Source organism: Pygocentrus nattereri, chromosome 9, assembly GCF_015220715.1.
Source record: "Pygocentrus nattereri isolate fPygNat1 chromosome 9, fPygNat1.pri, whole genome shotgun sequence".
Taxonomy (NCBI): Eukaryota; Metazoa; Chordata; class Actinopteri; order Characiformes; family Serrasalmidae; genus Pygocentrus; species Pygocentrus nattereri.
Window position 1 is genome coordinate 24,298,026 of NC_051219.1, and position 12,443 is coordinate 24,310,468.

At 41.3% G+C, this 12,443-nt stretch overlaps 1 pseudogene; it reads left to right on the forward strand.

The window, feature by feature from the left end:
• The first annotated feature begins 1,339 nt into the window (after nt 1–1,339).
• On the forward strand, nt 1,340–4,990 carry LOC119264072 (annotated as a pseudogene).
• Nucleotides 4,991–12,443: the final 7,453 nt, after the last annotated feature.

The window sequence follows — 12,443 nt, forward strand, 5'->3', positions numbered from 1 at the left end:
TAGACCCTGCATAGCACAGTCTCCCGAGTTTCTTGTGACACCACTTCACAGCATTCTACAGGAGACATTATGAAGATGTTGTTCCATACCGTAATTGTGACGTTTTTCTCTTTGATGTTTAATTTCACCTATGACATTTCATCAAGTCGATTAGCTATTTGACTCAGAACATTTTTTCCAGACCTGACCATTTTTTTAACATGATACAAATAACTCTCATTTTCAAGGCATCCAAACTCCTGGGCATCTGCTGTGATGTGCAGCAGTGAATGTACATTATAGACCAAGAAGGTCTCTCCATAAAGTGTCCTTCCCTTTTCCACAAAGTACACTAAAAGTTTGTGTGCATATGACCCATGGGTCCGCACTAGTTCTGGGTTCACTAATATGCACAAAGCAGTGCTGAAGGATAAAACGTGCTCATAGAGGTCCCCTGGTAAGACTCCCTTCAAAACAATCTCCCCTGTATAAAGAACAAACTGTTGGAGCTCAGTTGCTTTCCAGCGCTCAATCTCCTGCAAACCCCTTGGGTTCCCTGCAAAGCAGTCAGAAAGGCTTGATTTTAGTCTTTCCAGACATTCACTGACACAGGCCATGTCTCCAGGTGACATTCGGTAGAATGTCTTTTCTTCTTGTCCACAAAACCAGTAGTTTCTTCATCACTCCCAGGCAGTACCGATGCATGTAGTCAGTAGGAAAGGATTAGATAGCAATTGGAAGTATAGAGAAAGTAGAGATATGTTCGTGCAGATGGTGTTCTGCTTACCAGCTTTCTCTAAATGACTGATCAGTACTCTAAGTGAGGTTCTCAACTTTAGGATAGGTCATACAACCATCCCAGAGTCCTTTCTGAGTATACTTATCACATCCATAATACCCAGAAAACTGCTTTATACATTTTGCCATTGCCTTGGCTGGAGCAAGGCAAAGAGGAAAAATGCACTTTGGTGACAGGTTAATTGAACACAATACTGGCCAGAGGTGTTTGTTTGAACTTTTAAAGAGAGGCAGACCATCAATGTTGAGAGAAATGTTGACTAATTGTAGTTCTGTCACAGCTGAAGGGTATCTACTCAAGTGTTTGGAAAGCTGATCAGCAACATTCAATCTTATTTTCTCCACACCATTGCTAGCTTCAACTTCATGATACTTTTAAGAAGGGTTCTTGCAGTGCCCTTGCCTTTCAAGGATGCTCAGTAGCATCCACAGCATTAGGTTTCACCTGAAACATGCTAACCCATTCTGACAGTTCTTTATTAAGTGTGGGTGTAATGTCTTCTTCACTTGCAGAATCTGTCAGTGCATCATGTGAAAACATATCAGTAATGTTCTCAAAATGATGGCTGGGTCCAGCACCTTCACTTGCAGCAACACTGGCAACACAGGTGAGTTCTGAATCATTACTTTCACTGACCACAGATGTGGTGACTGTCTTGTTATAAGAACTTGACACTCTTGCCCAAATTTCATTATAATGCCTCTTTAAAACAAGAATGTTAATAACTAGATTTTCTAACAAGACCTCTTCATACATTCATTCATTCATCCACCCATTTATTCAATCAATCTATATACATACTTGGGTAGTAGATATGTCCCTGTATCTACTACCCAAAACATCTTTTCCAAATATAGCAAATACAATCCTTTGTGGGTTATAATAACACAAGAGCGAAATTCAAGAGCGAAAAGACACAATGTTATGTGATGTGTATTGTTATATATTGTTTTCCCTACAGTGTGACATCACTTAACCTTTTTCACATACGAGAAATTCTTTTTGGGCATAAAACAATAATGTAGCACTACAATAAGTAGTTTTTATCAGGCTCAGAGAAGTCACTGTGCACTTTACATACACTCACCTTTATCTCATTATGGTTAGAAAGTAGTGTTAAAATCTTTAATATTTTGACCAATAAAAAATGTTAGGTCTAGTTGTTAAATATGGTTCTTATTAAAAATGATGGGACATCCAGAGTAATATGCCATTACAGCTTGTTTGAATGTTCCTGTTCTACCTTAAATGGTGCAGCAGCTGTCACAAACATTAGCCAATTAGACAAAATATACAGAACCTGTTGTTAATCAACAATAGAGAAACCTCTTCATATCGTGCCTTTCAACCCTCCATGAAGCTGAAGTTAGCTTATATTTCACCGGCTGCTTTTTTGAACCTTCCTTTTCCACCTTAAATGGTGTAGCAGTTCAGAACATGACTGCTGTACCTTTTAAAGTGGACCAGGAAAAGTCAAACAAAAAGGTGGCGAATGGCCTGAAAAAATGTCCACAGAAAAATGTTACCAGCATTAAAATAATAATTAGGATATTCTGCTTAAATCAACATCAGGGCATCAGCAGTATTCAGCTGAGTCTGTATAGGATTAGCCTGAGGGCAGGTACGTTTGTAAATCTTTTCAAATCCAGCTAAAAGGAAAGCTCTATCGTGTTTCACTGAGCATCAGATGAAGAACAGAGAACTGCGTGGAAACCTGCTGATTTTGTTTTGACTTCTTTTCATCTGCCCTCAGTCTTTACAAGGAAAAACTGGCTTAAGGAGCCTGCCAGTCTAATGATGTGAATTCAGTGCGCAGTAGCTTTAGCTCACATGTAGCAGTATTCATATTTCAACTCTTTAACAACCTCGTAATTTAGGGAATCCAGTGGTATTTGAGAGAAAAATGTTCAAAGGACAAAAACATATCAAGTTCTGAACATTTTTATATAACACAGAGACAGAGGCAACTTTTGGAATACCCTATTGTTTCTGGCCATAGAGAACTCGGGCTTAGACCCGGAGTTCCTAATATGGGCATAACAGCATGGCTCCGACTACAAAATGCTGACACAACTACAGTGGTCTATTTTAAATGTAAAAACTTGCGGATATCTGTATTTATATATTTTTTTTTTATCCCTGTAGGGAATTTTAGAGAGCTGCCACATGACTTCCATTCTGTGCAGACTACAAGGGGTCTTTAACCCTCACTAATAGGACAGAGCTCTGTATGCAGTTGCAGATGTGAATTTTTTATACCCTCCCAGGAACACAATTCGGCAAGTGCACACCATTCTCTGTCCTTTTATTTTGGTAATGCATGTGAATTATGTGCTAGATACATGTCGTAGCTCGACACTTGTTTGACCACCAAGCCTAAGTTCTATCTATGGTTTGTAAAATAAAACAAATTCAATTTGTTCAAAGAAATTAAAAAGAATCGAATAAACTAAGAAATACGAGGAGACTAAGAAATATGAGAAGACTCTTCAGAATTCAGAAGTGCAGGTCCTTTATTTCTTGAGCATGGAGAATGTTTTCCAAAGGCCATTGGACGACACACCCAAATATACAGAATTTGTACACATGTTTTATACCCTCGGTGAAGGTGGGGTGACATCGCCCCACCTCTTTTTTGTCATCTCCTGATTTCACAAAACCACCATTATATTCAAATTGACCTTCATATGTCTATCAAATAGGGTCTTGTGTGAACCATTATCTCCAAGTCTTGTCCGAATTCTTTTTTAAAAAAAACATGCAGGTACTTTTCCATCTCGGCTTTTTGGCCTTGAAAGGTTCACAAGTTCACTCGCTCCTTATATAGTATCTGTTTCCTCTCTTGCACCCTACTGAGGTTATTTTAGGGCACTTATTCCAATGTGCTTAGGCCTTATTTATGATCTATCCTGTATAATACATGGCATTTTAATTTTGAGAATCTTATTAATTTACATCATACAACCATAGCAATTCAACATACATTCTGTAGTTAAAGTCATACACTCTCTCACATATCTCATATAAAATCTATACGTACACTGTCAGTGGCCACTGTATTAGTTACCCCTACTTTGTATCTGGATGCATTGATCATTTGATCATTTCCACTTACCTTATATAAGATTTCTCCAAATCCTTATGAAGTCACATTGTCTTAAAATAGATATTGCAAAATGTACAAACATTACAAAATGCCTTATTATATAAGCATATTATAAGAGTGTGGCATGTTTAGCTTAACGCCCTTTTCCGACTCTAGTGATAGCGATAGTGTTTGTACTAAGTGCCAGCTAGTTAGCTGTTTGGTGGAGAAGGTCGACCAGTTAGAAGTGCGTATCCGGGGATTATTAAGGGATAGGCAGCCAGAGGCAGCGTTAGCAGCCCCCGGTACCCTAGGGAGAGTTAGCACCCCCTCGACTCCGGTGTCAGAGCCCTCACAGCGGGGCGAATGGGTGATGACTCGGCGGTCTAGCCGGAAAGCTAAGGCTAATGCTAACGCTGAGGCCAAAGCTAGCCCACCGGAACACCACGCTCCTCCCATTCGCATGTCAAACAGGTTTGCCCCGCTCAGTGAAGCACCCACTGTGAAGACTGTTAAAAGCACTCATAGGAGACTCAATTGTTCGACACGTGAAGTTAGCTACTCCTTTAGGGACGCCAGCGGTTACAGTTAGATGCTTATCGGGAGCCAGAGCGCCGGACATTAGTGGCAATCTTAGATTAGCTGATAAGAGATATTCGAGGATAGTTATTCATGTAGGGGCCAATGATATCCGTCTGCGGCAGTCAGAGATAACTAAGGCTAATATTAAAGAGGTGATTAAACAGGCCCAAACGATGTCCGATGCCGTAATCTGCTCTGGCCCCATCCCAATGCGGCGCGGCGCTGAAGCCTACAGCAGGCTTACGGCGTTAAACTGCTGGATGTCCAAGTGGTGTTCCGAAAATCAAGTGGGCTTTATAGACAATTGGTTACGTTTTGAGGGCAAGCCTGGTCTTATAGGTAGGGATGGTGTCCACCCCACGCGGGAGGGTGCTGCCTTACTTTCGTGCAGCATAGCACATAGTCTTTTAGTTAGTCGGCAGAGTAGTGTAAACCGCTGCTGACAATCCAGAGCCGGTACCAGGCCACAGACAGACAGGCTAAACCGACCGTCTGCGATCCACCTTGAGGCGTCACCCAAGATTAACCTTATTGAGACTGTGTCTTTGCCCCGAATTAAAACTAAATTTAATCACAGAAAAACTCAATCAGTCCGCTTAAATAACCTTATCAACATATATCCATGTTCTGATGATAGCACTAACACCTTAGATCTAAAACTTGGACTACTTAATATAAGATCATTAAACTCTAAAGCAGTCGTCGTAAATGAAATTATAAGCGATCATTTTTTTGTCTTACTTGAACATGGGTTAGACCAGATGAATATTTAACTTTAAATGAAGCCACGCCTGTAGGCTATAATTATGCACATAGGCCGCGACTATCAGACAAGGGAGGTGGAGTCTGTATAATATACCAAAATACTCTCGATATTAGTCAGAAACAATGCGACACTTTTACTTCCTTTGAGGTCCTCTCTATTCATGTTACAAATCCAGTCACAAAAAAGAAGGCGTTCTCATTATTTAACATTTACAAACCACCAGGGCCATACTCTGAATTTATAAAAGAATTTAGTGACTTCGCTGCAAACCTGGCTGTGTGCAACGATAATGTAATAATTGTAGGGGATTTTAATATTCACTTTGAGAAGGTAGACGACCCATTAAAAAGGGCATTTATCTCAATCCTAGACTCTGTTGGTTTTACCCAAAATGTAACAGGGCCTACACACTACTGTAGTCATACGTTACATTTAGTTTTGACACTAGGTCTTAACATAGACAAGCTTAATATCCTACCGCAAACCTCAGCGATTGTTTATTGCTATTAGGCCCTTAATATTAAGATTGGCTGATGTCAGCATATTTTAAGGCGCCAGGTATCACCTAAAATAATGTGCTCTGTTTACTCCAAAAGTATACGCATTATTCCACAACCTGCGGCAGTGAAGAGTGTTTTCTGCAGAAAGGTTAGCATGTTCAAATATGAGCAAAAGGAGACCCCGGGGAAGACCCAGGACACGCTGGCGCGACTATATCGCCCAGCTGGCCTGGGAGCGCCTCGGAATCCCCCTTGGAGAGCTGGCGGAAGTGGCTGGGGAAAGGGAGGTCTGGGCTTCATTGCTTAGGATGCTGCCCCCGCGACCCGAACCCCGGACAAGCAGAAGATAATGGATGGATGTATGGACGTCATAGAGAGACAGTATTGTTCTACCATAAACATCACCTCCTAGTTGTGGTTCTAGCACACAGTGTGGTACAAGTTAGCATAGCTGCTGTAGAGTTCTCAGTTCTTATTGTTTCTGCCTAGTACTTGCACACACAGTGTCCATCCATCCCATCCATCCATCCATCCATCCGTTATCTTCCGCTTCTCCGGGGTTCGGCTCGCGGGGGCAGCATCCTAAGCAATGAGGCCCAGACCTGCCTTTCCCCAGCCACTTCCACTAGCTCTCCAAGGGGGATTCCGTGGCGCTCCCAGGCCAGCTGGGCGAAATATTCACGTCAGCGTGTCCTGGGTCTTCCCCGGGGTCTCCTCCCAGGTGGACTTGCCTGTGACACCTCCCGAGGGAGGCGTCCAGGAGGCATCCTAATCAGATGCCCGAACCACCTCAGCTGGCTCCTCTCGACTTGAAGAAGCAGCGGCTTTACTCCGAGTCCCTCTCGGATGACCGAACTTCTCACCCTATCTCTAAGGGAGAGTCCAGACACCCTGCAGAGGAAACTCATTTCGGCCGCTTGTATTCTCGATCTTATTCTTTCGGTCATTACCCAAAGCACATGACCATAGGTGAGGGTGGGAACGTAGATCGACCGGTAAATCGAGAGCCTTGCCTTATTGCTCAGCTCTTTCTTTACCACAACAGACCGGTAAAGAGCCCGCATCACTGCTGACCCAGCACCAATCCGCCTGTCAATCTCCCGCTCCCTTGTACCATCACTCATTAACAAGACCCCGAGATACTTGAACTCCTCCACTTGAGGCAAGAGCCTATCCCTGCACACACAGTGTATTGTTTTGAATGAAACAGTTTATCGATAATTGTCTGTAGACAGAGTTGTATATAGGGACTGTGTTTGCACCTAGCATGTCAAATCAGACGTTTTCGGATTTGTCCACACACGAAGGTCTGTTCAAACATATAGTTTCTAACCAAATAAGTTTTTTAAAATCGCATAGTGTCTGTCTGACATACATACATACATACATACATACATTACATGGAATAAAACCTGCTCTTCTCAACTGCAACACTACTCAATACAACGTATATAATGTATCATAGCTAGCTAATGTACTTAATTTAAAATCAGATAGTAGATTTAATGACTTAACTGTTAAGATACATTGCATTTGTTTATACTGACAAGTACTTAAATCTAAGTAAGTTAATCAGTATGGTATTGAACTTGGGATCAGTGAGTACTTAAACATGTACTTGTCACATTTTGCAGATAAACAAATAGTGTATGATTCTGAAATTGTAGAACTGCAAAGTACACCTTTACAGTAAGCAGGTATATCTAATAAAGTGGCCTGTGTGTGGCCACACTGATTGTTGATTTTCTAAATGAAAAAATACACATACTCTATAGAGATCACAATTCTGCATATTCTACACAATTACTTTTACAAATATTTAACATGTTTAAAAAATGCCACATTTAGTATTTTTCCCCAGCATTTTAAATGATGCCATTCATTAGAAATTTTCAGAATATGCCATATTTAAGTTTGTTCCTTGTAGAGAATGTGTACTTACTTTCACTTACAAAATCAACAAAACTTATAATCTGACCATGGTGTTTAGTTTGTATATGACAGTAAGGCCCAATCCTATTTCACCCCTTGCCCCTACCAATTGGCCTTTAGCGTGTTTTGCACGTTCATGTCTAGGGTTAGGGTGTACCAATTTTTGTTGACATGGAGGGGTAGGGTGAAGTGTTAGGGATACATGACCGTCCAAATGGAGGTTTTTCAGAGGCACACTCCAAATCGAATGTTATGAGAAAAGGCGATAATAAGTAATTGTCTTACACCCTCTCTTTGAATGCATATGATGCACTTAATGTTACTAAATTCCAGCAGTGAAGTTGCTGAACTTTTCCCTTCTCTGCTATCACTGAAAAAGGGCCAGGTTGCCTACAGAGCAGCGCTAGTTAGCTGCTAATGAAGCTTTTTTTTCCATTTCATAGGGCAAAATTTTAACCACTACCTCTTGTAATTCAACTAAAAGGGGTTAGGGTGACACTTGGAAACTAGGGGTAGGAGTAAAAAGAAGATGGGTTTGGGCCTAAGTGTTGGCTGAAAAGCCGTTTAGTCAAGCTTTTGGTAATTAGTTTTCCCATTTGAAAATGGGTGCAGATCTGGGGCTTCATTCAGAATTACTGATGGGACGTTGAAATCTCCAAGGAGCCTCAATGCCTGTGCTACTGGTGCTTCTGGTTCTCCCCTTTTAGCTAAGTACTTGTACTGAAGCCTACCAGAGTCTCTATTTTTAATATATATCAAGTCCAATGTCTAAAAAGAACTAACAATCTGCATTTTTGTGGGAATTTTTTGTATTTAATTTTAATTTATTTATTTTTAGCTGAACAGCTGCCCATGCTTTCTGGTAGTTCCTGGACGCCTGCCCTCTGGACCAGTACAATCACTGTGGAGCCACCTGCATGCATCACTACACCCTCCTGTTGTTGCAGAAAGACTTGCATTCACCACTCACTCTCTTCCTGTAATGGAAACGCTTTTATGTTATAGAGATATTAATGAATAGTCCATCGACACTTTTTTGAACACCTATTATGTATTTGTTATTTTGAACACCTGTTATGTAACCAGCCTCTTTACCTTATTTACCTGTTCACATTGCCTATATGGTATTCTCTTCAATTGCTAGTCCACAATTTAATCTGTCTGTCTTTCAGATAGCCTTTCCTATACTTCTAATATTAGTTATTTGTATATTAATGTTTGTTTTTTATGCTTAACCATACTGGAGTTATTTCTCTGTGACTGGCTTAGCAGTGGTTTGGTCCCTGTATAACACAGGTTCTATGGTATTGTGTATAACTACACTTCTATTATTAAATTCAATTATAATGTAGTATTGCCTTTATATTGTTAACATTAATAAAATGGATTGATCCATGTCTGAAATCTGATTGGCTGTGCTAGTTTCAAACTACATATAATTCTTTAGTTCTTTAAATTATTAAACACCTGCTGGTAACAAACTGTTTGTAGGAAAGTAATAACACACTTGCTGGCATGCCTTGCCCCATTTTCTTAGTGCAAGATGAGTGTTACCACTGAGCTCAAGCCAAGGTCCATTTTCTTGAATGAAAAAAGTAGTGCCTCTTGTGGCTCATTGATAAACATTGATATTCTGTCTACAGCAATCAGTAATTATTATGATATTGTCAGTTGAGTAGTAGTTCTTTGTCTCTGCAAAGGGTAAGTTACTTGTAACCATGCAAGGGAAAGCATCCTTAAAAAGTCCTAATTATTTGTAACTTAATGGATGGATGGATGGAGAGTGTATTTGAGTTGCCAAAAGGGCTTAATCACACACACACACACACACACACACACACACACACACACACACACACACACACACACACACACACATTTTCAGAAGAGTGAAAAGAAGACCCTCTCACTGGTAACTACAATAGAATACAATTTTTGTTCACTGCAAAGAACAGTAGACACTTTTCATCCAACCAGACCTTCGCATTGAATTGTGTTAAAAAGCCATGTATGGTAAGTTTCAGTGTATGGACACTGGTTTTGTTTTGACACCCCAGGGCACAAGGTTTTTGTAGTCTGCTCTGATATGTCCTGCTCGCTGAATATTTGGCTTTTGAAGATTTGTATGGGGTCATAAGCTGCAGTTTACATGCCATTCCTATCACATATTTCTCCATCCCACTATGGTATGCTTGATTTAAATTTCTAATAGGCTGTTAAATGCGTTGTTTTATATTTGCACCTTAAGGTGAAAACTAGTGACGTAATGTTTGAAATCAGCTGACTCGCACGCAATGTGATGAATGACCATCATGGGCCCACATCCGGACATTCTTAAACGTTCTCTAAAGGTAACAAAAATAACGTTAATTGAGGGCCTATACTAGGACGTTACCAAACATCCTGTGAATGTATTTTTGGGAACGTTTCTGCAGGACCGCAATATGACCTGTTGCAAACATCCTAGGAACATTCTACAGCAAACATTACAAAAATTCGCGGAGAACATCCGCGAACATCTAATTAACTAACGCTACTTAAGCAAGTTATCAAGTAGGCTAGCAAAACAGATAAAGAAACGAATTAATAATATGCCTGTCTATTAACAAACAATAGCTGGTTAGCTGGCGCTAGCTGGTTAGCTCACACTAGCTAACCTCTACGTTAATTAAGTATCAAATTAGCAAAGTACTTAGTTAGCCTAGCTTACCACCAAACTACCCATAATTACACACTGCTGTAGAAACTGTATGTTTTTTTAATGAACTTTTTATGAACTAAAATAAACAAGATTTATAAACTGTATTTAGGTTACAAACAACGCACCAGGAACCTACCAGACCAAGAATCAATGTGATAGGTGGAGAGCGTGATTATGTTGCTATCGTAAAGGTATTTTTCCAATTTCCCGCAAATTGCAGTAGTGTGGGCATTTCATGCTTCAGGCACACAAAAACGTGACACTGATATGGTGCCCCAAGTGGACCTACATAGTTATGCTGTGGTGAATTTGACCTTATTAATTCTATAGTCGTAACATTATTTTCTATCATATTGATTATTAGACTGTGTAGATTCTGGTTGAGTTTATCCTGTGGGCCTCTGACTGAAATATGGTGGAGCTGATTCAGGAGGCAGCTGCACAGGATGGGCCCCCCCTGAATGTAAACAATGCTATATATTAGACTGGGGCTACTCTGGACAATAACGTATGTTTATACCAAATTTGGCTAAAGAAGATCCATACATCGAAATTGAGGACAGAAACCAGATGGCCACACCGGTATAAAACCTGGAGTTGTAAACGGACGTGTCAGAGAAACAATTGGCTTTTCTCTCCAAGCTCTTTCGCGAAGGCTTGTGAAAGGGTTAACTTTCCTTTGGCCTGTCTCTTCCCCAGTGACTAACATGTATTAATAAAATCAGACTCTGCTGAGGATGCAAGGGTGTCTGCCCTTTGTGCATACTTACAGGCTGTTAATAACTATTGTTCCTCTTTTATTCTGCAAACCACTTGCACTTTTGACTTACTGGATTTTGATGTTGAACTGAGCACATCCAGAGATGGAGAAAAACAACTCCATATATGGACCAGCAGGTTACGACATATGTTAGAATGTGGTCGGGCCCTTCCTGGCTGCCTGCGTGCACGTGGGACGGGCTCTCTGTGTCTATAAAGAGGGGACTGCCCCTTCTTCTGTGTGCTTTGTGAATAAAACTCTCATCTCTCTACGAGAGTGTTGTTCATTATTCCATCGAGAGCTCTCTCTGTCTTGGGACTTGGTAGGATTGCCGAGCTGGTTTATCGCTTCATTCTCTGGTTTCTGAGGGAGAACACTGTTCAAGGAGACCCTTCCTAACAGTCTTGGTGACCCCGACGTGATATCCTCACCTGGTAAGTCCATTTCCTTCCTTTGGACCTCTGCCTGGTTGACGATATCGCGTTCCTTTTTGGCTCAGCTAACCTACCCAGCCCTGTCTGATGGGCGGGAGTATGAGATGAAGCAGGATTTTTGCCCCTGTAACGAGGGTACAAACCTAGGCACCTAGTGGTTTTATGCTCACAATCCCTCTGACTCCCAAGATTTGTGTTGTTTGTATTTGTATTGTGTTTGTTGATATGGGTACGTCGTTTCCCAAACCAGAGCCGGATGAGAAACCTGCTGATTGGATGAGGCGATGTAATCTGGCCTACTATGTTGACCCGTTTCTCTCTAACCTAGCAGGATGGACTGAGAGTAATCCTCAGATTCCGCCATACCCTAGGAATGGGACTTTTGACGCAGGGTATTTGAGTTCTGCTCATAGAATGATTTATGAAGGTATTGGGGATCCGCAATGGGACCTCCCCTACATGAAAGAGGGTTATACGTCGTGGTATGACATGAAACAGGTGTGGGATGATTTTAAAAAGATTTTTACTCCAAAAAGCGTGCTGAAAACAATTCCGAAGCCTATTAAGGCCAAAAGGCAAGGCCCTAGATTGTCCCTGCCCTCAAACCAAGCATCATGTTGTAGTATGAACACCGTATCCCCTACTAGCCCAATGGCTCCTCTGGTAACAAAAAATCCCGTCTTGCCACCCCCTTATCAGCCTCCGCCGCCTGCCGCACCGGGGTTATACCCAGATCTTACTACTCTTAAAGCTGATCTTAAAGCTTCTGATTCTGCTGCAAAGCCCAAGGCCAGACCGAACACCTCAGACCCGTCCCTGTCTCTGGCTGTAGTTAAAGTCCCCAAGCCCGATGATGATGATTCGGACTTGGACGGGGAAAGAGACCCGGACTACGACCCTGGAAC